Source organism: Struthio camelus, chromosome 1 (genome assembly GCF_040807025.1).
Source record: "Struthio camelus isolate bStrCam1 chromosome 1, bStrCam1.hap1, whole genome shotgun sequence".
Taxonomy (NCBI): Eukaryota; Metazoa; Chordata; class Aves; order Struthioniformes; family Struthionidae; genus Struthio; species Struthio camelus.
In genome coordinates, this window is record NC_090942.1 from 112,824,764 (window position 1) to 112,850,453 (window position 25,690).

The following is a 25,690-nucleotide window of genomic DNA, read 5'->3' on the forward strand; positions in this document are numbered from 1 at the left end:
AATTTTAATCATTTCAACTGCTGTTTTCATAATACAACGTTTCCATTTTTGGTTTTGGGGGTGCTCATTTAGGTTTGCTTCTTAAAAAAAAGCCAAGAACAGGCTGTTTCAATGTTGACAATTTTTTTCCTCTAAAATAAAACACAGTTTTTAGTTTCCTCTGAAACAAAACATAGGCATTGTACAGATTTGAATTTTTAACAAAACTATTTTCTGATGGAGAGCAGTTTTCTCAAAGCTTTTCCTTAACCAGTTCTATTAGCCCTTTTAATTGCCAATAGAAATGTTACACAGCTGTGCTAGAAAATATTCTCTAACCTGCTCAGCTTGAATGGAGAATTTCTATTGATTTCAGATGTCAGACCCACAGGTTCTCGAATGCAGTAACACATAACAGCTAGTCCCACTCCTGGCAAGTGAAACTTTCCTATACAGAAATAACACCATGCTGTGTGTGGTTTTTTTTTTTTTTTTAATGTTGGTACGCTTTTTCCTAGGATATTATCATACTTGGCAATACTGGGTTTAATTCCACTTAATATGACAGAACTGAGTTGTCATCATTTTTAATGGGTAGAATCTATGCAGATCGTCAGAGGTGCTGTTAAATCTAATCAGAAATTAGACTGTAAAATTAATAGGCCCTATATTCTTCCCTATATTCTAGAAAGTGTTATTTTATAAATTTGGAACTGCAGCAGGTTTTGAGCTTCATATACAGTGCAATTAAGTGGTGCTGTGTTCTTCAGTTTAAACAAATAACCAGTATAATAACTAATATGCTATGCTAAAACATCTAGTGGCTATATTCTACTTTAAATTGGGGGGGGGGGGGGGGGAGGGTGTACAATACCAAATCCATTAATTTCATCCCTGTGCTTTAATTTTAGTGTAAATGCTGTGGCTAAAAGCCATGGAATAACTTCCCTTGGTTTATTTTTATGTACCAAGCATACCTTTGGTTTTGAGCATCTCCTCACTCACTGGTTGTTGCCAGGGAGCGCGTATCTACGCGCACGTACAGGTGGAGTTTGGGCCCTGTGTATCAGCTAGAGTTTCCCATGCCCAGAAAGCAACGTAGGAAAATCCCAAGCAGGACTCTTCAGGATTTTCCTCCTACTTGCAACAGGAGCGAGGGCTGTGCTTGTTGTCCCCCCCCCCCCCCAGCAGAGGCAGGCAATCTGGCTAAACATATGTAACATTATGTAACACTACAAGAGCTATTGCTGTTGACAGTGAACGATGAAAAGGCCGTAATAAGCAGATAGCTAACCTTACTTCCCTATACTGAAATGATTCACTTCCAATGGTAATTTGCTCCTTTTTAACTCCGAGTACCTCCCACGTAATCATTATGCAGTGTTACTATAAAACCTCAGGGTTCATCTGCAGAAACATTTCTTATGCTGAAGTTCTCTGTGGAGACATACTGATAAAAATTTGTACGAGAGGAAGATTAAATAGATAAGAGCATAAAAACAGATTATAGAATAAATGCAGTTTTGTAGTTCAGCCCTTCAGCCCTTAAGCTCCTGGCAGGAGCTTAAATTCCTGATTCTCCTACTGACTTCTGTAATATTGTACAAGTTGTTTAGTCTCTTTGCACCTCAGTTGCCCAGATTGGAAAAGTGGGTAAAACGTTATCAATCCATTCTGTATTTTATATAAACACACTGTAATATAACAAGAGTACTTTCACTAGAAACACTAGCATTGTGTCTAGCTGATAGAATCTGGATCTGAGCTTAGTCTTCTAACACAAAATTAACAACCTATGCACACTTCTCCTCTTGGTTCTGTTTTGTATTCTGTTTTCTTATAGATCCTGCTATTCATTCCATCTCTATCTCTGTCCCAAGAGAAAAAGAAGAGTGTTTGCCAATAGCAAAAGAGCAAAATCAATAGGGAAGTCATCCCCTCCCCCTTAAAAAAAAATACTTTATAGAGAATACAAGACAGTGAAAAATAATTTTTAAAAGCAATTTTTTAAAAATTGCTTAGTGGTATCTCTTTACATTAATAAAGCCATTCACTAAAGTAATCTTGCTCTATACTGTTAGTGCATGGCAATGGAAAACAAGGTGAAAACCTTTGAAAAAGTACTTAAAGGAATAAATCTGCACAAGGAATACACCTTCTCTCTATCCTAATTGCACCTTTAAGAGGCCTCTCCTTTACTGGCGGCAATTCAGAGTGACAGTGCTTAGATTAATGCTGTCATCTTGTAGCTACTATTATAGAAATCATACTTGTACAATTTTCAAAGTGAGCAATTTTATGAAGTTAATTATATAACATTGTTTATAAATTTAAACCACACAATTAATGTATTATTCAGACATGCATAATGGAGTCTTTGTGTTGAGTGATGCTTTAAGGAAAAAATCTAACTGATTTTTGGACCTGGAATGATTGATTTATGAGGTAAAATTAAAAGTGCTAAATATGTATTACTTGGCTACTCACCAGCTAAGTGGATGGAGGTGGCATGAGAAGTGCCTATATATAACTAACTGCAGTGTATGAATATAAAAGAATCAGAGAAATTATTTAAAGAGAAGCAAGGGGATTGACCTAGAAGTAAATGGTGAAGATTTAAGAAAGGCAACTGGCTATCAAGGGAAACTAGAAAAGAATTATATCTTCCTGCCTATAAACATCTTCCCTGATACAAAGTAACTGAAGTTTTATTTTTTGAAAATTTAAACTGGTTGCACAGAACACTATCAAATTCAAAGACAACTCCCATAACTTCTCTTATTAATATCTTACTTTCTAAGGAGGTGGTGGGGACTTTAAAATAAATGCTACCCAATATGAAAAATGGCAACTACTTGCCTCTAATGAAGAAAGGACCTCGGCATCACCAAAGGATCTGACTTCTTGGTACCTATACCAAGAAGTATTTTCATTTTTGATTCATTTGAAAAAAACCTGATGCTATTACATGTGGTGAATATCACACCAATTCACAGACAATTCCATTAAAGAGTAAAGCTTTACACCAAGTAAAGAATCCATCCTTAGTTTAAATAAAAGTTATGCCCTAGTGTTCTAACTCTAGATTTGATGCTAACAAATTTTAACTGAATAACAACTGGAGTTGTTTATTTTATCTCACCAAATCTCTTAACTAAAAGTTTAAGAAAATTTTATAAAATTATGTTTATGGATGTAATGGATTTTGAAGAAACATACCAAAGCAATGCACTGAACTTTCTTTTTCAAGCATGCTTTTCAATTATATTAAACAAAGGAGAGTTTCACTGAGTCGCTGTCAGCCGAATCCCACAGACATCCCAGTAACCCTTATTCAAGCCAGCCTTCTTCAGGAGAAGAAGCAAAAACCACAAAAGCAGAAATTACTCCAATAAAGCACAGTTCCTGTTCTCAAAAAACAGAAGGAGATGTATTTAGCAAGCATGTTTGTATAATTTAATAAGAAGCTAGACCTAAACACCCCCATATAAATAAGTCTAGAATCAAGCCCTAAAATTAAGGAAGTACCATATTTCTATTAAACAGTCATGAGGAGTGGACTGTAATTTGCTTTTAGGCTATAAAAACCAAACAAAATAATAAAGATTTTCCTAGAGTGACAGCTGTCACATATTTTGAAATAGAAGGAGGACAGGATGGATCATCAGAGATCTTTCTTTGAGCTTAGATGTCTAGCTCCATCCAAAGAGTAACAAAGAGAAACCCCTGCATCAACATGGAGTTTTTCATCCTTGAATTGCAGATAAGTAAAGTTAAACAAAATCCATACAGATCTTGTAACTTTTTAAAGTGTGTGTATATAATTATCTGTATTACACATTCTTCGTGAATAAACAACATATATGATAGATACTGTTTATAAAAGCAATCTTATTTTCACTCAGATCCGCATTAGTGCCTGTTCCATACCATCTTATAGCTGACTGAGTAGTAACTGTAAGTTCATTTTAGGACTCAGCTTTGCATTTGTGATCCATTAATTCTCTTGTCACAGCAGCTTGGCTTTTCACCCACCTAAATGTTTACGTACTTTATAGACTTATTTCTTCCTCTTTAATCTTGAAATTTTCCTTCATACTTTGATTGTCAACTTATCAATCTCATTTTTTCGTCCCCTGAGTTGCAGCCACAAAACTATAACATTGCGTCCTGCATTTGAGTGTATGTTTACACTTCTGTCACGTGTGATGAAACGACATTATGAACTTCCAGAAGAAATATATAAATAATGCTTATAGCATCTCAGATACAAACTGCAATAGAAGTCCATAACACTCTGACAATATCATCTTTCTTGCACACGTTATTGAACCTGTAGCCAGCGGTATAAAATTTGTGTACATGTTGAGAGTTCTGTTCACCCGCTCCACTGGCTGAAATATGATTATATTCTCCCGATAGACAGACAGGCCATTAGGCACAACATGGTAACCAACAGAAAGCAAAAGTCACAGACAGCAATCTAGCAAAACGCTTATAGAAATCCAGGTTACAGACTAATAGCTAACAGTTTTCATAAAAAATGCTGGCCTAAAATAACATATCTGCTGTTTTAGATTTCATTTGTTATCCAACAAATTAGAGTACAGTCTATTACAGATGACCTGGTGGCCTTCTAGGATTACAGACTAGAGCACAGGCTATTCAGCCCAAAGGTTAAGGCCAGTGTCCAGAACTGCGAAAGGAGCCAAATGTTCATGGCCAAAAATCAGGAAGGAGAAAGTCAAACCAAGGGTCAGCAGCCAGAGGTGGGTATATGCATCTACCCAGGAATCACAAGCTGAAATCAGAAACCTTCAAGGGGAATTACAATCGCAGGGTGCAATGCAAACATGGTTCTCAAAATGTACAGTACCACATGTGAAAGTATGTCTTCAGCCTTTGAGAGCTGCTTATGAGTCATTGGCTCACGTGCTCTAGCTAAGCCCTTAAAAACAGGTCCAAACTGCAGAGAAACTGACTTAATACTACAGAAGAAGGTCTTATCCCAGCTGAGTAATACAGAGGATGCTGTGAAAATCAGGTACTCGGTATAGCCGTGTGAATGGCATAGGCAGCATATATTTGCCTTAGTCACGCTGCAGACAGGCCAGGCATCTACCACTTCAATGCTGGTGGATACATAGTTTGCGTTAACTAACGGGCATAGCTAACAGAGATAGCTAGGTTCCCCCTAGGTTCTCACAAACAGCATAGCCAGCTCTAGTAGACATATTCTCACAGTCTTCAGGGTAAAGAGGATGGGTCCTGTCTAAATGTCTCTTCTAAGCCTTATTTCTGCATCACAGTTGTGACTTGTCTTACAACAGATTGTGGGTTAAGTGATTTCCCCTTGACCCTTGTGATTTTGAGAGGAGGTATTGAGGACCTGAGAAAGAAGGAAAAAAGCTTAAAATACTTTTGGAATTTGAAAGATTAATATTCACATACCTTATACCTAGCTACAAGTATACCCAAATGGACAGTACAACAAGCAATGTGCCAATAGAAGACATTTTCTTGTTGCATCAAAATACTTGCAGTCACAGAAAAATTTTCCAGGAAGAACATGGCAAATGAACTATCTTTCTACCCTTCCAAAGAGACTGGTGATTGAGAGAGTGGGAAACTCCTCTCTCAGTATTATATCTGTTATATAGATTAATGGAAGGCTACTATTTCTATTACTGCTGATCCAGCAACTTCAGAAGTATTACATCCACATCCTACTTCTAAATTTGTTACTAACATGCACCTTCAGAATCTGTAAAAAGTAAGAGTGAATTAAAACAAAACAGATCAATGTTGCACTAGTATGAAAAGTTTAGACTTTCAATAAGCCTTTGACCTTCCTATGTCTTTTTCATTGCATCACTTCAGAGAGTGGTACCAAACTGTCAGACTGGACTTCCACCTGTAAATCTGAATGCACAAAGCAGCAGTGGATGAAGGCTGTATGCAACAGGACCCAGCATAAAAAATACAGATTACAGAAAAAAGGATAAGTCCTGGCCCCTTGGATTTCCCCAGTGGAAAGTTTGCTTTACCTTGGACTCGGATCTTCATCATGCTAAGCCTTTATTCTACTAGATTACTAGCACACAAGAGAGAGCAGCTCCCCATCCTTGTACGTTTTGTGTAAGGACAAGGGGAAACCAAGGTCCTGCATGCTCAGAGACACAGCAGGCTTTGACTCCTTAAGAATACATTTATCTCAAGGAAAGCAGCTCATTCTTTGTGAGACAAATATGGATCAGGAATAGAAAAGTATGAAAGAAAGTGAGTATCTGGCTTCTTGGACTGTTATCAGGTTCGGGAGAAAGAGTGGGTGCTTTATCCATTCCTGGGCAGTGCATGCATAGTGTTTTCCAGGTTCAGATGGCTGAAGTATGGAAATGAACTCACTACAGATGAACAAGTAAATCTAAGGAAGGAAAGAAGGGATTAGCTGGGGCAGGAGCCAGAGAGGTTGGTGTGCAGGAGTATAGGCTACAGCATAGCAGCCTGAAGGATAGCTTGTTTGAGATCTGGCATATTGACCAGCACGAGGGTTACTGCCCATGTGCACAGATGGGGCTGAGGGCTGGGGAGCCCCTCACTGCCAGGAGCAACCAGCAGGGCAGCAGAGCGAGACAGGGACTGTGCTGAATCCCTTCGTCCAACAGCAAAAGCCCAAGTTCAAATCCCTTCCTGCCCCGGCTCCAAAATTCAAGAACTTCTGACTGAGACAACTTGAGAAGGACTAGTCACAGTCTAGGCACGCTATAGCTTTGCCCCTCGGGACAGGTGCCTCACATCCCACTAAACATCACTGCCTTCTCATCTGGGCTCACTGCATGCGTGCGTGCAGGCATGAGGTTATTATGGATGTGGGACATACACCTTTGGTTTGCGCATAGGTGTGGGCCAAGAGTTATTGTGTGCAGTACAGTAGCATGAGTTTGTGTAAGTAATATACACATACGCAGTTTGGTTCACGTGCAAAGGAATGATGAAGGACAGATACCGTGTATACTACCTGGGCTTATACAGTTCTTGTTGAAAGTAGCATCTATATGAGAAGAAAAGGTGGAATGGGACATATGAGCTTCTCCCTACCCGCATATACAATGCAGGATAGGCTTATGCTCAAGCAAGTTTTGGAGCCACTGCTTCAGAAGTGCTGCATATCCCTCAACTAGAGTGTTCTTCACTACAGTAGTGCAGCTCCTTACCATAACAGTGCTCATTAAACTATTCTCTATAATAGTTAAATCTAGCTTAGGTATCAATGTAGCTTAGATGCATCAGAAATTAAATATGTAAATATTGCACAGTTGGTCAGAGCACCAACATTTTTCTTAGCAGAAATCTTGTTGAGAATTTTTTGTGACTTCACCCTATTTTTATTTCTATATAAAAGCAAAATATTGTCTGCCTTCCTCCATAGCATATTCTACCACTTATTGACAAATCACTTATGACACTAATTTATTAGCATAAAAACATTCCTACACTTAAGATAGCCTTCTTTGATTTACTACACCAGGGTTTTTCAGTTGCCAAGGTCCTATCATCTCTACTTGATCATTAAAAGTCTCATGACTTTTTATTCTCCCCCACTCCAAGGAAGGGGTTTTGCCCTGTTGGCTTGGCTAAAATCCTAAATTTCAGAATTACTTTGCAGTCTGAAGGAGCATTCACTGAACAGATGGTTAAGAAATACGGGATGGGTTTTTCAAAACCACTTTTGTTACATTATTCTTGCTACTAAAGTTAATGGCAAAGTAGGGAGAAAAGGAAGTATATAATCAAAGAAAAGTAAAATTTGGGGAAAATTAAAGAACCTCAAACTGCAATACGTTTGATCCTTTTTATGTGAAAAATACCTTCATTATGTGGCAAGAAGTGAAATGAAATACACATATCCTTTTCCGCATACGTGTCTGCAGGGTTTGATTTATGCTTAGCTTTGCGAAAACATTAATATCCACTTTATATAAATGGGATCCTCTGGCTGTACCCAGAGACACCTGCTGAATTCGACAGCAGAGACATGGTGAAACGTAGGAATTAAAGCTTTTTTTTTTTTGGTCAGCATCATTTTATTACAAGGGAGATGGCAACTTAATTTGGTTAAGCTCTCCCTCTCGCTTGCTGTATCAGTCATGCACAACTAGTGACTGACTACTGATATTAGTCAAAGTAAGCAAGCCCTACATCACTGCAATATTCCAGATTAAAAGAATCCATTCACATATTAAATATAGAACTGAGGCCAAAATTCCAAACCTACACTGCATCTGTCTGATAATTGATCTGAAATTTTGAAAAAGGAACCAAAGTTTTATTGACCTAAAGGTTGCGGCTCAGACGAAATCCATGAAAAATCAATTTGCTCTTATTTAATTCAGAGGATTTTTTTCTGGAAAAAGAAGAAATACATCTTAACACAGATAGGATAACAAATTGTTGTATCATGTCTCCACTTCTTCAGCCAACAATAACTCAAACAAAACAAGCCAAAACAATTTTGCTATTATTTAAACATTATATGCTGTCTAAACAGGATATGAATAAAACAAATTTAGAAACATTTTTAAATCTTTCATCTAGAGATTTTTATGTACATTTTCCAGCAAATACTATATTAGCCACAGTAATAAATTTAAATGCTTATTGTTTGTATTATGTATATCTACCAGTGTCTCAGCCAGATCAAATCATGCTACAATTTATTTCCAAAGGGTCTGTTCTTATTTTGTCTGGAAAGTAAACAATTCATCTGCTTACAAGGAAAGAAGTTTGGTTTTGAACTCATAAAAAAAAAATACAGTGATGGTATACATTCAGCATAAAAATAAGTTGAATTTGAAATAAAAATAAATATTCTATGAAAATACAATAAGGTCTAAGTTCAACTCACGTAAACAAGCAAAAGTTAATTAATTAGTGATAGTTTAAGTCACATTAAGGAACATACCCTACACACGCAGACACACACTTAAAAGCGCTAAGGATTAACGCTTGCTCATTCTTTTCCTTTTTCATACTGCCTATCGACATGGCTGATAACATACTGAAACGCCATAGTGTCTTCCCTTCTCCAATAGAGAGATATTAAAGCACAGTATATGCCCAGCTACATCAAACTCTCATTCTGAAACAAAAGCTTTAATAGGAACTTTGTACACGTATATATCAAAAAGTCAGCACATCTCATTGTCACATAGTGCATGCATTAAAGAGCTTATTCTGTCCTCGGACTGCTGGGCTACTTGGCAAGACAGACAGTCTCTCTGTCTCCGTGATGGCGTCTGCATTGCTGCAGATTTGTCATGTAATTCATTGGGTTGAACTTAGCACATAAATTTTCAATTTTGACTAAAAAGTTAGAAAATTCTCCACAGATGAAAACTACATGGCCATACTGATACTTGAGCACTAAGCACTTTGGGGAACAAGAGCAGGAACAAAGCATCAATCCCAGAGTGCAAAAGTGACTTAAAGAAAGGAACAATAAGCTAAAAGAAACAGTGTCTAGAAAGATACTCTGTTTTAATTCTAAGAAATTCATCTATTTCAGTCCACTTTCCATAAAAATATCATTTAATATTTTGAATTACTCCCAAGTTAGATGGCATTTTATTGAGCTTTTTTCTTTTTTTGAAAATGTTAAGCTCCTAGTAAACTGAAAGCTTCCACCAAAATCTGAGCTCTGAAATTAAACTCAGCATCTCCACAATAAACTACAGAGCTCCATCTTTAAATCTGTCCCATCAATAACTATGGCAAATCAGAACCCAGATCCTGACAACAAACAAGTTTACATAGAGATATCTTTTTAATAAAGAAATGATACAGAACCGGTTTTGTATGCAATTTCATGTCTTTCAGAAATACCAAAAGGAACCAGGTCTTTCATAATAAAAGTTTGAACCTTGGCCAATATTATGCCCTAATTAACACATTATAGACAAATTTGATTATTTTATGTAGATTAAAAAACCAGACATTTCAATCATTATTTCACAGAGTGGGCTACGTTAGAGGGCTCAAGCAGAAAAGACTGAGGTCCTTAGCAGTGAAGTATTTAATCTGGATAGAATGAAAAACAGTGCTACTGTTTGAACAACTCTTTCGAAGAAGTTTGACAAAGTTCTTACAAAGCAAGCACACGTATGTCTATAATTTCATTTTAATTCACTACTACAGGATAACGGGGAAAAGAATGTGCCCCCACCCCCCAAGGTGAAGATACAATGTATGGTTCATTGCTATTAACTTTTAAAGTAGCGAGCAAAGATCTCTTCTGCTCTTAACGTTTAGCCACTGGAGGTTTTTTGTTTTTTTTTTTTTTTGGTTTGAAATACGATTTTTTAAAACCAAGTAATTATATCACTAAAGATCTTAGTGCAGGAGCAGTTTTACAGCATAAATGACATCAAATAATAGATGTCACTTTACTTTATAGAGCACCATAAATATCTGTACAAGCACTTTCTCACTGATATAACGCTATCTGCATGAGGAAATAGCAAGAGGTGGTAGAGAGTTTGCCTTGGTAACCACACCAGCAGTATAAAGCAGTAAAACTTTAGCTTGCAGACAAGCCCTCTTGCTCTACCACTGCAACATGGAATACAGACAAAACCAAACACAGAAGACTTACAGGAAAGGTTTCTAAAGTGGGAAGAAGAAGAAGGAAAAAAAACCAGCAACAAACAAAAACTCCTTCCCAAGAGCAGTTGTGCAAATCCTATTTTGCACTAATCTTGTTTGTTTGCTTTCCGTATTTCTGCCGAAGGATATTTCTTTGTAACTTCTCTAAGACATTTATTTGACTTTGAATGAAGATGGAAGCTAACTTGAAGGAGAGCTTTTCTGCTGGCCTTTTCCCTTGAAAGGGTGAGAAAGCAGAAACAGGGAAATGCGTAAGCTAAGAAAACAATTCATATAGACAGATTCTCAGGGGAAAGATACTTGTTTCAAGATACAAATCTACAAGTCATATCCACATGCACATACCCTTCTCCTGAGACTGTTCCTCAAAAAAGAAGGGCAGATGGCAACACTACTCTTTTCTTAAGAGTACTTTTTCTTAAGAAAGGAGTAGTCCCTTGGATAGTATCTCTGACTTCTACTTACCTATTAGGGTCTCTCTCAACGCTAGGACTCCAGTGGACCTGCAGCCAACCAGTACCAGCACAGTCCTGCTCCAGGGTCTGGTTCTTGGTTCAGTTAGAGAACAGGTAGCATGGTTCCTGAACTATCTGCTGAGAAAGTAAACGAGTAATTTTAAACAAAAGCAGAGTACACACAGACAAAAAGATAAAACAGGTTAAAAATAGAACTGTGTTGGAAATGATTTTTCTGGTTTATTATTTTTCTTTTCAGCTCAAGACTTTCCTTCAAGGCAATTCACATGGGCACAGAACAGTGTTGTGAAAATGAAACAGGTGCAGAAAGAGGGAAATAAACATTCACCCACCTACTCCAGCAAGGTCAACAACCAGATAGCTCCTAGCCTGCAAACCTGCTTGCCTGATTTGGACTGAATACCTAAACCGCAGCTGGCCACCCTATCCCACGCAACCTTAGTAACCACAGGGCTATACAGACTCTTCTTCCTCTCTCTATCCCATCCCCTAGAAATATATTATACATAAAATGTGGCCAACTCCAAGGGAAAAGAATGAGAGAAATCTACTCCGCAGTAGGTAATAGCGTGACAGGGATATCTTTCTTCGATGAAGCAAGGCAAGATTTAAATCCGTAGTTACCATCTAGCAGAGCTATATCATCACACTTTGATAGTGCAGTAAGCAACATTAACTATGCTCGACCGCTGTTAACTTTATTGTCCTTTCCTCACCTTTTATGTTTGCAGTAGCCTATGTTACTGGGGAGAGTAGCAACCCTAGTCGGAGTTTCTTCAGTAATGAAGACTTAAAGGCCAGGTATAATCGGTCTAGCAAAGAAATACTGAAGACATAACAAACAGGCTAGGGTGGAACTTAGGCAGTAGGAGCAACAGAAGTTATTGCTCACAGATGCTACTACGACAGGGATTTGCATCAGTGCAGACCAAGTTAACTAATTGTGGGTACGTACTGCCAGCTAAGACAGATAGTCGTACAGTTGTGAGTTTTTTCACACGAAGCTTGGCTTATTTCAATCCATCTATATCATCTCTGCTTTGCTTATGTTCTGGCCCACCACCTACTTTCCCTCAAACTACAAGCATATCCAATGGTAAAAGAGTAGCCATAAGAAGAGATGAAGCAGTAGATCTGCATAACTACTTACTATTCGTCTCAGTGACTCAATCTGTTCACCACAGTGGTTGCACGGAGACAGCAAAGACTACTAGAAAGAAAACTGAATACTGCCAAGTTTCTACAGTCCAAGAGCAGGACACAATAGCAGAGGTTCAGTTCCTGTCATTACTCCTGCATGTCCACCCAGGATGGGCTCAGCTATTATAATATGTTACTTTGGACTTCTGCCTCTTTTTTAAGGCAAAAATGCAGTCTCATTTTCAGTACTATCAAAAGCCGAAAAAGGGTTCAGGAAAGGAGCTAACCTCTCAGCACCACTAAGCAGCTCAAGTTCCATATTCTCTGAAATCTTACTGCACCAGGTCCAGGGTCTGAGCTGCAGCTCCATGGGTGCCCATTTGGTCTCCAGTTGGCTTTTCGAGTAGCTTGCTCAGAAGTTGAAGGTTGGACATGAGGTAATAACTAAATAGCTAGAACTATTTATCAGAGGAAGACTCCTTTGGTGTTTGCTGGGCTTCTGAATGTTTGCAGGAAGGGAAAAAAATCATCATCTCTAAACATACTAATCTTCTGGTCCAGGGCAACCAGTGTTTTTGGCTGCTCTGGTCCTTGCTTGTAACCCATTTTTAATCATAGCTTTGGATTATTAGATTTAGTGAACTCAGAGAGGCACAAGCTATGATACAAACAGAACCAAACTCTGATGTCTGAGAAAGTATTCATGTGCTTTTCAGTGAAGTGAGATGACAGCAGTTTGTGCACTAAGAATGCATGGTTTACCGTCCATGGTTTACCTTCCCTTCCTTGAGGAAAGGATGTGGCAGATAGGAAACTTTTCTCCATCTGCAATACAGCTATAGCACTGCCTGAAATATAAATTCTTCCAAGGCTATTTGTACCAGCCTTTGCTCAGCCCGGATTTGTATAGCCATCAGTGTGGAGGTTTCCATTCCCATTCAGAACCTGTACTGGGGTGAAACAGCCTTTGATGTGACCACACCTAATCAAAAAAGCTGCACAGGTGGGTTTTGCAGGGAGGCATATCCAGACCTTCTGAATAAGAAAGCTGGGGTCAGCTTCATAAAAAGACTTTGAAGGAAGAGAAAAAGGCAGATTTGAAAGCAAGATGTTCTGATGCATTGCTCGGTTCTTTTCAGCCCCACAGTGTGAAACAGTTATCGTGACACAAAGAAAACACACAAATTAGCTTTTTCCTTTTTAAAGGGTTCAGTTTTGCCTCTTTGTATTTGGAAAATTACTTATTTTACTTCCTTTTTCCTCCTATAAATCAATCTCAGGAGGAAGGAACATGAAGACAAGTTTTATTTTCTGTATGCATCATTCTACTAGTGTGCTCGCTCAGTGGGTTGTTTAGGTCAGTCTATTACACAACACACAACTTAAACAATTCAGTGACTCCATCTAAGACAGCCCTTTCTTAATGAAATCCAACACATAAGAAAACAGAATGGGAGGTGTTTCTTGTTTGTACTTATAATCTTAAAATAACTGTGGCTTATCCAAAACTTGACAGATACCACAGCAGACAGAGCCAGCAAGCCTTCAGACGCTGAACTTTGAACTTCAGCTAGACCTTGCCCTGGTCAGCTGGGTTACAGGAAAGCAGGCAGACTCTGAACTCGGGTTGCGAGGCTGCTGTAGGGTTATGAGCAGAGTAACAGCTGCACTTTGCAACATGAACTTTGTACTTGGACACAAGCACATTTAATCTCTATAACAGAGCCTTTGTTTCATTACTTATTAACATCTCCTCCTTGAGTAAAGTTCTTTGTTAATGAAGCTTTAAAGTGTGGTGTAGGTTCCCCCCCCCCCCCCCGAAACCCGGCTCAATAGGATTATATTAACTATTAAAAAGTATAAACAGAAAATGTTAGGAGTTCATGCACTTTCTGAGCACTATGGGTATTTCTTGTACACTCTCCTCTGAAGGACTCAGTGGTAAGAACCAGAGCTAATTATGAAAATTAGGCAATATTCTGGGGCCTGTCTTTACAGAGATCACTTCTTGAGATGATACCCACAGTAATTCAGCTTGCAGCAACATGCAATCTTATTTAGCAAAAGTCAGATTAAAAAAAAAAATAATCAAATAATAGTTGGAAAGTGTGAGCCCATACTCCATCTATCCTTCTAACCAGGATATCACACTTAATACTCATACTTTAAGAGTGTTACGGTATCTCAAAGGCCTGCTATTGTACAGCTTTTTGTTATTACTTCAACTTTGAAACAGTGTTAATACGTGGCTTCTGTGAAGCTAGTCTTAAGGTATTCTAAAATGTATAGCAAAACAAATTTATATAGGAGATATTCGAGGCCTAGATCTGTTTGTGTCCATTACACAATGGGAGTAACTCATAAAAATACCAATACTATAGCCCACACTGAAATGAAGTTTTGACCAAGGACAGAAACCTACCTAAATAAGGACCAAACAACGACCTCAAGAGAAGCCAGATAAGACAGTTAAATCACTTTTGTATCATAAGCAAAAGCTGAGGATGCACATATGCATTTTTCGCAACAAAACATGGTTGCACAACTGTACAAGAAGATACTGTTAATGCAGTTTTGCATTCTGTGCTGCCACAAAAACATGGTGTGGCAAAGTAGATTAAAAATGTGAAGGACTGCTCCAGAAACCTTTAAAATACAACTGTAATAAAGCAAATACTTGAAATATTTTTTCTTTGGCTTCAGATACCACCATGTTTTGTTACCGGTCTATCTGAAAGAGGTGATACACTGATTCAGGGATCACAGTTGCGCTCTTCCGATTTTCCGTTACCACCTATTTTCCATCTTTTCAACATAGCTTCTTTCCATGCCAGCATGGTACAAATGTACAGGTCAGCTTTCTCTTTCCTTTTTTCTCTCCCCATGAGGAGGGAGAAAAAGCCCCCCTTTCCTCCCCCATATCGCTTTCCTTCCCTCTCCTTAAGGCGACTGATACAAAAAAGGCATAGGAATTTTTCAACTGCTCTAGAAAGATAGGAGGAGAAAAAATAAATCAAGTCAAGAGATTTCAAACTGTTCCCTTACATGAAGCTGGTCTGCCAGGACTCTTAGGAGCAATCAGATGAGATTGGACAGTTCCTGAGCTTTTCTGGGAAAAGCCCATGACTTTTCTTATTTATATCTATTTGTTTACTCACCAGATTCAATTCATTGCTTTGCAAAGCATCGTCACTTGTCTAATTCTAGAGTTTGATTTATGTTCTTTGCAAAGAGCAGACTGACAGAATTAATACTATTCCTGGTAACAATACTGCTAGCCCTTTTATGGCTGCAAAGCAGTTGGCCTAACTACAAGAATGTTACATCTTATTATTTTCCTTTTTCAGACCAGAATACCATGACTTCTGTTCTTCAAAGTGGCCCCCATTCACATTATCCGTGCCTTTGTCACCTCCCCCCGGAACACTGCCCTCCTGCCACATGAGCCTACCATGATGGCCAAAAGATATAGCTATTACTAAGAATAGACATGACCATTTGGAATAGATCCTACTTTATTTCTGGGTGCAGTTTCTGAACAGTATTAAACAACAAAACGTTTAGGTTGGCTTCCTGCTAACACCGGCATGCTGTTTACATCAAGTTCATCCAAGGAGTCGGACTTCTCTGCATGGGAGTAGGCACAGAGATGTATACCATTTGCTTAGCAAGGGACAGTCAAGGGACAGTCACAAACATGAATTAGAAGCCAAACACAGCATAATCTCTGCAAATACAGGAGGCTGGCCTCTGAGAAAGTACAATACCTTTAATTAAAATGAATAAATAAATAAATGCATACATAAAAACAAAAATAACTTGGAAAGAGTGCAGAGAAGAGCAACAAGAATGATTCAAGGCTTGGAAAAAGAGACTCCTTCCGATGAGTAAGTGTATTTTGCTCCTTCAAAGAGAAGATTCTAATCTTTAAGGGACTAGATGAGAAGAAGATATTTCAGAAGACTCTAAATTAGTGGGCAGACACACACAACAGTTTCAAATACTTGCAAGTTCAATCTGAAGATAAAAAGCATGTTTTAAGTGTAATTAGCTACTGAGATGAGTTGTCAAAAGATGCAGTAACTTCTCCATCACTAGGAAGCTCTTAACTACTGTATGCTTAGCTTACACTAGAGCCCAGAAGTCTCAGTCAACACAGGCCAAAAAGAAAAAAAAAATCTTTAATTTTAATCAAGCTTCTAGCACAAACAGCTCGCTCTCTCTGAAAATTGTTCCCATTACTAATGCAAAAGTAGATGATTTTTCATTAGTCTTCTGAGGTGGGAGAATCATGACAAGTGGATAATTACAATACAAGGTCAGGTAGGCATTGTTTATGTAATACTAGCATTCCTCAGTCCAATGCTAAAAAGATTAAATAATTGAAAAATAAAGATATGTCCTAATGTCTAATTCAGGTTAAACAAACAAACAAAAAGGAATACTGCTTTTATATATAAAATTCAAAGAAAAGTACAGTCAGTGCTGTGCGTAATGTTGTAATATGCTTTCCACTGTCTACCAGATAACAGGAAGGCGTTTAGGCTAGCATCACCAAGCATTCTTCCAAATTGCACCCTGAACACTTCAGCATTGTTTCCACATCCTGATATAAAAATGTAACTTAAATATCGGGGGGGAAAAAAAAAAATCTTTCTCCTCTTGGTCCTCTAGGAGTTTACATGGATAGCTCGTATTAACACTAATACAAGTTAAGGGCAGAAATCCCCTGTAGATAGTCATGTTGTCTGGGGATGTGTCCATAATTAATATGTTCTAAGATTCTAATTTTGAAACAAAGTAATAAGGCTTAAGATGAGTTATATTAACACTAATAAACCTCTGACTGCGTATTTGCCTATAGATACACTGTATCCAATTTCAGACCAATGTATAGATTACAGGATAACTTCAGATGAGATGCATCTTAGCTGTATTTGGAAACATGAAATATGAATACATAAGCAGGAAAAAAATGGGGGAAGGGGGCGAATTTCCTTTTTTTTTTTTCCAGTTCTTCTTTGTAGCGCATTGTTGTTATAAATGTTAATGTTAAGAACTGTTCTTTTTCACATCATAGCGCCCACGCCCAGCAAAGCTGACATAATCCTAACACTTCTGATGTTATAAAACTGAAATTACCATGCAGTGCCATGGGAATACTTGTAATGCGAAAGATGTGGAATGGAGACTTTGTGACAAGCACGTGGAGGAGAAGAGAGGCAGCTAGATGGCTTGAACATGAATGGTTTTGCAAGTAAAAGATGTAATGGGACAAGGAATACAAACTAAAATGCTGCCAGCAGAATTTGGTTTCAATATTATTTAAGATTTCTGTCACTGGAGGAGAGATTTTTCAAGACTGTGGCTGCAGAAGCTCCAGCACAATTGATGCCTAAGTCATACATAATGTATTATACAGCACTCAATATGAAGTCAGCTCCAGAGTGTTAATATGTCATGAAACTTAATTCAGATATCACACATTATGCAAAGGAGATAGAGATGTGGAAACACACTCTTGTTTCTCAAAGGTGTCAGCCAGTCTTTTTTGTGACCCAGCCTGAGCAGATGTAGCAGGAGCTCTCTCTAAACCTCTTTCACAAGGTGAAAGTTGGGTGGCTCTTTACTCAGTACTTCAGGCAATGAGATCCCCCACTGAGGGCAAAAGGGTTTCTGGCAAAAAGAGCAGAGGCTTTCCAGTACAAGAGAACAGGGTTTGCAGTGCCACTGCTGCAGATACACTTTATATTGCAGATGTGTAAATTGCCTGTATAACGTAAACATAAAAGGGATTTATCATTTTTGTTACCTGCAATAAACCAAAATCCTAGCTTTAGTGCTGCACAGGTAAAGAACCTGTACTTTCTGAACACCCCTAAATTGATGGTAATGATAGAGAGGAACTTTTTGCTCGATTGGCAGCTAGGAATAAAGAAAGCAAGGCTTTGGCCTCAGTAGCTCAGTTGAGGAGTAACCTAGCATGTCTATTAGTTGGGAATGGAGCCCATGACAAACCACAGTTCTCAAAAGGAAGGTAGATACCTCTCCCATTCCCACACACACTGTTTTTTTTAAGCCTCTCACTAAACTCTCTCTCTCTCTCTGAGAATTTCCACATTTCCTTACACAAGCTGCTACGAAGGGAGACCAAAAACAGTCTCTATAGAAATTGCATTGGAAGCAGCGGAGGGAAAGCATCCACAGAAAGCTTTTGCTTATGGTATGAAGTTTCCCAAATCCCCTGTGGAGGGGCTTCAGCTTAGGGAAGTGGAGTGTGGCCCACTGACTAAGCCTAAGAATCAAGTTCAGCACCCAGTTCTGCCACGTCATTCTTGCATGACCTTGGACCCTGCATTTTTTTAAAGCAAGTTTGAAGAGATGTCTAATTGTATCTCTTTTCTTTCCCCATAGAAAGGGGATAATAGGAAATAATTTTCTACTTGTAGAGATGATAATATTCAGCACTGACATTTTTAAGATACTGTAGAAATGGGGACAATATTAAATATTTACTATAGATAGAGGGCCCACCAGCATCTATTTTCTATTTGTGTTTAAACTTCAGAGAAAATAGCCATGGCTTTAAAAGAATGGATTTAGAAACAGCTGCTGGATTTTACTTATGCAAAATAATTAATGATTTTGTTTAGAAATTCTACAGAATACCTATGATTTGAAGCAAGAATACAAAATATAAAACCAGGATGGTTAGAGATAGGCCTTTTTCCTTGTGGGGAAAAAAAATCCATTTTTAATTGAAAAAAATCGCTCTTAACAATAAAAAGCATAAAATACGCCTTTGATTATTGAAACCATGTGATGATTTTAGGAATCTACTTTCAGTTAATGAACTGTGTGAACTTAAACCCTCATGATTATGTAGGCATCATTTTTCTTTTTCTACTTGGTACTAAGTTGAGAGAGAAAAGGGATGTTTTACTTGTTCAGATTTGGGAAACCCACTCTCGGGAGCAGATTTGATTTAGACTACCTGGGCAATCCAGTGGATATAGAGACAAAGAAAAATAAACAGGAAAGACTGATGAAGGCTGAGATCCCCTGAAAGGAAGGCTGGCTAACAGGACTATTAGGAGCCTTGTACACTAACTGAGACAGGACATATCTCTCAATGGCCAGTTGGGGCAGGGGGGGACAAAAGAAAGCAAGAAGAGGTGGTTTGGAGAGGAAGCCACGTGCAAGAGAGACTCCGCACACAGTAGAGAAATCTTGCTAGTATTTAAGAATACTCAGAAATAACAAGGGGTTGCATTTTGTATCCTTTCATAATCCCATGTCCTGTATATTGGTATACACACAAGATTAAATCTTGGAGAAATTAGGTGTTTTAATTATTAGAACCCTTTACTTTTCAAGGCCTCAGGCTGCTAGACCATCACTTCCCTCACACAAGAAGCTCTACTTAAGGGTATTCGTAGACAGGGATGGAATAAGGAGTCCTGAAGACAATGAGGAAGGTGTGAATTGATAGAGCTGCAGATTGGTAGCAAAATTGAACCAAAATACAAAAGAGACTTTTCCACACACGCTGTAGATACTGAAGTGCATTATAACTCACATTCTTGACTACTCTCCCCTTGCTCTGCTAACATCTACTGTTTCCTTCTGTAAACCTAGCATCCAGTATTATCAGTCCCCAAAACAACACTTCCTTGGACATATAAGCAATAAAACATCATTTATGGCAGCTGACAGACACTTTGGGAACCTGCTAAGCCACCCTGTTACAAAGATACACCACCACCAAGAAAATGGATTTCCCCAGTTTGGCCAGATTGTTTGAAGATTTGGTTTATCAGACAAATTTCTGGAAAACTACATTAGATTTAGTCTTTGGTCAAAGTTCAGGGTTAAACATTGGATTGCAAAACTGGAAGCACAATAACAAAATTGGAAAACAATAAAACACATCATCAGATCATACTTAACAACCAGGTTCTCCACCAGGTACTTCAGGGAACATCCAGCTTGAGCCTGCACTTGCTAATTTACTTCTCTGCTTCCTTTCGGCAGAAGCTCCACGTTCTCTTCTTTCCTTGCCCAAGCTCGACTGTCATGATGTTACGTGCTCCTCACAAGAGCTTACTTCCTACTCCCTCCTCTAATAGGGATCTCATTCTGGAGCTTCTACCAAATATGGCTGTTCAGGCTTAGTTTTCCCATCCCCTGCTTTCTGCGATTAAAGCTTAGGATATAATAGAAGACTTAGGATATATAATTAAGGCTTAGATTGTAATATAAGAGATGCTTTTTTGTTTAAATTCTCTGCCCTACTGTGTCTGTTTTAAATTTGTATTTCTATCATTCTTTAATTAGCATTTCTCTTCTATCATTAGGCTGGCTTTTCCTGTTTATAAGACCATGGTAAAACATCATAAGTCATTTAACCTAGAAAAAGTGATTGCACTAGAAAAAGTGATTGCACTAACAACTTATGAAAGCTACAGTTATCAGTTTGCTCTCAATATTACATAGGGACTAAAGACGACAGTAATTCTAACAGAAAATGGATAGGAGAAAGATTACTTGAATGATTTAAGCTCACAGACAGAGAATTTCTAGGGACATCCTCACAGTAAATAAAACTATTTTGATGAGGCTAATTAGCTCAGGCGTGGCAGCAGGCTGATGAGTCTAGAAGGTGGTGCACTTGGAGTCAGTTCAGGTATTCACCCACCACCAAACAGTATAAACATTCTCCCTCTTTCTCATGTTCTTGACCTTGTTTCTGCAAGCATCCAGCATGCAGGAGAAGCAAAAGCATAGGAGCCAAGACGGTAAGCTCAGCAGGGCCAGGAGCAACCAATTACAAAGGTAAAAAAAAAAAGGGACGTGATACTGAGGGACACATAGGAGTTGTTTGCATCCAGGTCCTCTACCCCATCCATTTTCTCACATCCCTCCCTTTCCTCTTCCATAGGTGGTCTTCAGGATGTGCAGTCTTCCTTCTGATTTGTCCTAACCCATGTGCTTGGCCTACAGCTGTCTTTCAAAATGTTGCTGCATGCTTAAACACCAAACACAAACCCAGGGAGAACCTATTTAAGTTTCTCTTCCCAAGAGCAGAAATACTGAAAGGAAAAAAGTCCCTGAACAGGTCAACCATCTTAACAATAGAGCACCCCAAAACACTAACTCCTGCTACACTCTTTGTTTCAGTCCAATACAACTCTCATACTCAATGTACTCAGAGTTGCTACTAAATACACTGAAACCAGTCTTTCCATCTATAAAGCACACATCTTCAAACTTCAGTCCTATTACGCAAAAAAGAATGTGAAGCTAACTACGTGTTAAAGATGTATTTTGACTTCAAAATAACCTCAGAAGTAATGTGGAGTATACACTTGCAACTTTATGATATGCCAATCAACTGTGCTGGAAGTGCTGCTCAACAAAACCCACCATAGCAAAGCTCTGACATGCATTCAGAATAGATTACATAACAAATCAACAGATCATCACTGACTTCCGCATCAGGACGTGACTCTCAGTTCTTTGATGTTTGTCCATGCAGTAATGAATTTATTATGCATCTTTGATCCTCTATACCAGCCTCTGCCAACAAATCTACTTCTCCTAGCATATCCCTAACATTCCAAGTTTTGAGAAGTTCTAGTGTGTATTAATTAAGAAAAAAAAAAAACATATGTGCCTTAGGGCAATAGTCAGCCTGATGGCTTTCCTTATGGCTTTGAAATTATTACTTTCTGTAGGAACATGAGCTTTCTAGCAGTCTTCAAAAAGAAGCTTCTACCTTCAAAACAGGAACTACACTTACTTCAGTGGCAAATCCTGAGGTTTCAGTGCGGTACAGAACAGCAATTGCGCAGTACATATAACAAATATGCCAGCATGCATGTATGACAGAGTATACATAACAGCAAAAAGCTCTGATAAAAGGCATTCAAAACTCATCCCAGAAACTTCCCCCCCACCCCCCTGAGTAACAATTCCTGGAAGAGGGAAAAGAGAATCAAAACAAGTCTGACTGCACATCTCGCACTGCCTCTTTGAATATGAAGTCTGAAGACGTTTATACCAAACTCACTAATCTGCTCATATGGGGCCGAGTTCTTCACTTTGTTTGTACAGTGGTTGATGAAGGGGGAACTAAAAGTTTCTATTAAGACTTCCTGCTCCTGGGTCAACTGGGTTTGAACCAACTTCAGAGAAGTTGGGTGTCTTCTTAGGAAAGCCATTGGTGCAAAAGTAATATCAAAATGTAGACTTAGGAAAGCTTTGCCCCGATACGCAGGGACTAGATTGGAATATTTGACATGGATTCCTTTTTAAACCTTCTTCTAGAAAAAGGATTGCCCCTTTGGCTAAGACAGATAAACACAATGTAAAAAAAAAAAAAAATCCCACAAATCCCACCAATAAAAAACAGATGCTAAAGTCCTCTAAAAAAATTTCCCAGAATTTTTCATTTTTTAGAGAAGCAGATGATGTAGAATCAGTCAAACTTAAGCACATTTTCCATTCATTCAGTATGAATGCATTTACCTGTTAGACTTACTTTCTCTCTCACAGAGCTACAGTACTAGTTGACAGTTTTACACCTTACCATATATATCTACACAGTGAGGATGGGTGGATTGCTGTGGCAGACCGTTCTCTCTGCCCATCATCCCTTCCAAAACAGTAAAAATGGCTGTAAGGTCAGTTCCAGAAGCTGGCTAGTAATTACTTAGACTAATTATTAGTCTTTCATCTTAATAACTACCATTTCAAAAGCATTTCATTAAATCAGTCTTGTTACAGGTAGGGGACCAATCCTACCTGTAAGGTTTGGGGTTTTTTATACTTTTAGAGGTGTCTTAATTATTAAGTTACTGTTAAGGTTTCCAGAATTGCTGCCAACTTACAATAGCTTGACACTCCCTATCCCTTTTTTGAATTCTAACTCACTAACTAGGAATTCACTGTCATTATTCATAATAATCAGTATGTTTTCTAGATATCACTATCTAGAATAATCAGTGTCCTTCTGTTTAGCAGGTACAGTAATAACATACCTAATCTTAGTTTCCTGACATGGTCCCACTGGAGCTGACTAGAAGGAAGACTGATGAATTATTAATATTATAAATAATTAAAATGAAGGAAATATACCGAAAGTGAAAAGCTTTAACCATAGTAAGAACTATACAAGCCTTTATGCGCACTGCTGGTTCCATTTCTATACAGTTCCAGCCATACGCTTTCCCTACTCATTTATCTCTCTGTAAAGCATACAGAAAGCATTACCAGATCAAAACAATATAATCTCCCACTTGTTCTCCACACATGGAAGTATCTACAGAAGGTGCAAGGCAGGGGAGAGAGTGGTCAGTCAATCGTGTTTTAATTTCTAGCTATTTTTGCCTAAGTCCTGAATGGCCTGCCAACTACGAATTGTACCAGCTGGGCTGTAAGGAGAAAACGCTAAGAAGGACACACAGGAGAAGAAAATAATAATGCAACACTAAAGAGGAGGAGAAAGGTTCAGAATGAGCGGACACCCGATGGAGATTACAACTCCGGTGTTAAAATGCCTTACCGCCGTCCTATTCCCCACACCACCACGAAGGCCGAAACCCAGACAAACAGAGAATCCCCAAACTTGAAGGAGCTTGGTTACTGAGCAGGCATAACCCTCAGAAAGGTAGCTGACAGACCTGGCTAACCAGCATTCCTGGCCCTGGTGATGTATCCACAGACCTACAATAGAGACCTCCATATTATAGGAGGGAGGGGCCAGATACCACTTTGGCCCATTACCTCTTCCTGGTAAGCCTTCATCTAATTCAAGCTGTAAATAAATCCTGCCCATATCAGGCCAGCTGATCAAACATATCTGCTTACAAATTTTACCTATCAAGTAGATAGTTCCTGGCAGTCCCCAGGCAGAAAAGGGTTACTAGAGAAACTGCTCCCCGATATTCCTGCTCTATTGATCCCGTCTTCACTCACCTCTTGACCTCACTTCTTCTCTGCCTTCAAACCTTACTGCTAGGAAGAGCGTGCAGAGCAGAGCTTCCTGTATGGGGTCTACACATATCTTTGTCAATCCTGCGTTGCCACAAAAGAACAGTGCTAATTTTTTGTTCATCTGAAGCTCTCAGCAGCTGTACAGAAAGGAAGAGGGTTCTTGTCTCTATGTCTTCATCAGTAACCTGTTCCAACAATACAGCAAGAAAAATAGCCCCAGAAACCTAGGAGGTGAGAAAGTTTTAGCTTTGCAGTGAAATCCGCATCTGGATATAGGCTTAGGTCCTAGACTTTTTGAGGCATGATCCAGACATAAAATAAATATAAAAATTGGGACTTTTCTGTGGCTAACTACACCAAAAAATATGACTTAACTGCAGCACAAAATAAGAAATGCATATGATGAGGAGGACTAGAATCTTCTGAAATATCTTATTTTTATTTTCAGATAATTAATATTAACTCAGTAGTTTGTTTGTTGTTTTTAATAGAATCATTTTTACTTGTCTTTTATATAAAACGTCAGATTTTGAGTAACAAGGGAGCCCTACTGTTTTTAAGAAGCTCGTTCCCCAGCCCATGTCACCGGGATACTATAGAAAGCTTCTGCTAAACAAACCTGACAAATGCCCATCAGCAGAATCAATTTCTTGAAGAGCTACTGAGGGAACAAAGACTGAAAAATGGTCTTAAAAGATAAAGATTTTGTTCCATCACTGCTGAGATGTCAGTGCTGAATTTACACTGGCATATCCTTCAACATAAACTTTTAGAAATGTGGCATTTGGCAAAGCAATTGTTTTGAGAACTGATCTGCTTTTCAGCACTACTGTTATCTACGAAAAAATTTAAGAAATCTACCCCATACTTTACTGCAGTCTGCTTATTTGTGGATGCGGATCAGTTTAACAGGAGAGGTACATTTATATACACACATTTCACTGTATAGCAGCATGATACTAATAAACTCTACAGCATTCTCCTCGCCTCTCATTTTCGCAGCCTTGTAGGACAGGCAAGGCAGGCAAGCCAATATGAAAGACCAGCAGGCCATAACTCCACCAGTGCAGACAAGCCACAGTTAATCACATTCCCAGGACAGGCAGGTAGCTCCTGTTGTCCTTCAACATTGAAGGAAATGTAAACCCCCTTGCTTCAAGCACTGATCGTCCAGGTGACATTGGAGCTGTTGGAAGCAGCTACTGAGCCACCGAGACACTTAAACAGACGCCCAATCTGGAATGGGGATCCGCATCCTGGAGGGAAATCACATATGCCAGTCTTCTGCTATTTTCTTAATCCTTATTTTTCGAGAGATCATTGAAAGTACAACCAACTGCTAGAGTGGAACAGTAATCACTTTTTCCTCAATGAGATCACAGCCTTGCTCTTCCTATCCCACAAGTCCAAGGCCCTTGGGGCTCATTCAAACTCTC

At 38.7% G+C, this 25,690-nt stretch overlaps 1 protein-coding gene across 1 annotated transcript in view; it reads right to left on the reverse strand.

Moving 5' to 3' along the window:
* The window catches only part of NRIP1 (nuclear receptor interacting protein 1), a 126,975-nt gene that overhangs the window by 93,343 nt on the left and 7,942 nt on the right, over window positions 1-25,690 (reverse strand). Inside the window, exon 2 of the mRNA XM_068910945.1 lies at window positions 11,107-11,234. The gene's annotated coding sequence lies outside the window, so the exon portion shown is untranslated. The remainder of the gene's footprint in view (window positions 1-11,106; window positions 11,235-25,690) is intronic.